Consider the following 1,361-nt stretch of genomic DNA (forward strand, 5'->3'; position numbering starts at 1 on the left):
ATCAGGGATCTTGTGGGTATCATATTGTGTCAAGATCAGGGATCTTGTGGGTATCATTGTGTCAAGATCAGGGATCTTGTGGGTATCATACTGTGTCAAGATCAGGGATCTTGTGGGTATCATATTGTGTCAAGATCAGGGATCTTGTGGGTATCATATTGTGTCAAGATCAGGGATCTTGTGGGTATCATACTGTATCAAGATCAGGGATCTTGTGGGTACCATATTGTGTCAAGATCAGGGATCTTGTGGGTATCATATCGTGTCAAGGTCAGGGATCTTGTGGTTTGAAAAAACAACGTTGTGTTTGAAATAAATAGTTCCGGAACTTATAAAGTCAACAGGGTTGACAGATGTTGGTAAAGTGCATTTTTTTATTTTTTTTATTTTTATTATTATTTTCTTATTTTATTTTCCTACTTGCTTTGATTATGTTTTATTTTTTCAATATTTTAATCATGTAAAGCAATTTGCATTGTCTTTGTACTGAATTGTGCTAAACAACAAAATTTGCCTTGCCTTGCCTTGCCCCCGAGTTATTTCCGATATAATATGTTTTTCGTGGGCTTGCAGTGGAGTGCACATCCAGTAGAAAGAGCAGAAGGTTTCCCATTTCTGCATTGTCAACTGAGCATAGATGATGATTGAGGTGATGGATTAATGAATTATATTTCCATCTAATGATTTCATCCTGTTTTTAGTTATAGTTACAATAAATCAATTAGCTTTTCACTAGTCTCAGCTTCATTCAGCATATTTTATTTAAAAAAGCCAATTGAGCCATCATTCTTGACAACGAAATTGAATATAGTCTACAATTTCTTATAAACTTTTGTCATGTTTTGCCGTTCCCTGAAAACTCTTGTTACACTATATTGAACCAATCTCTAGTACTATAAAAACCTTCCTTTTGTAAATATTGCCATAGTCGAAAGTACCAGCTGACAATTTCTGCAGACCAGTTCTTACTTCATAAATATTCTGTAGTTTTTTAGTCTTCTTTCCATGCCTGACATATGGCATCGTTCAGTGAAAGATGCCCAGCAGAGAGATCTGTTAGTCATTGTATTTCCTTTGCTTTTCTTCTAGATATTTATAATATTGTCTATAAACACGTCTTTATATTGTTCATGCAAAAAGGTTTTTATTTAGAACTGTTAAAGCCTCCTACAATAATATTTATTTATTTTATATTTTGGCATACATTTGGATATTTGGTCTTGTGTATTTAATATTTATACTTCAACTTATTTATAGGTATTTTTAACAATTTCACACTTTGACACATGGCTGCTCTGAAACCCGAAAAACTATTTTCATTTCATGTTAACGTGTTGAAATGACTAATAAAACTACTTGAA

The sequence above is a fragment of the Cyprinodon variegatus genome, unplaced genomic scaffold (genome assembly GCF_000732505.1).
Source record: "Cyprinodon variegatus isolate N-32 unplaced genomic scaffold, C_variegatus-1.0 Scaffold527, whole genome shotgun sequence".
In the NCBI taxonomy this organism is placed as follows: Eukaryota; Metazoa; Chordata; class Actinopteri; order Cyprinodontiformes; family Cyprinodontidae; genus Cyprinodon; species Cyprinodon variegatus.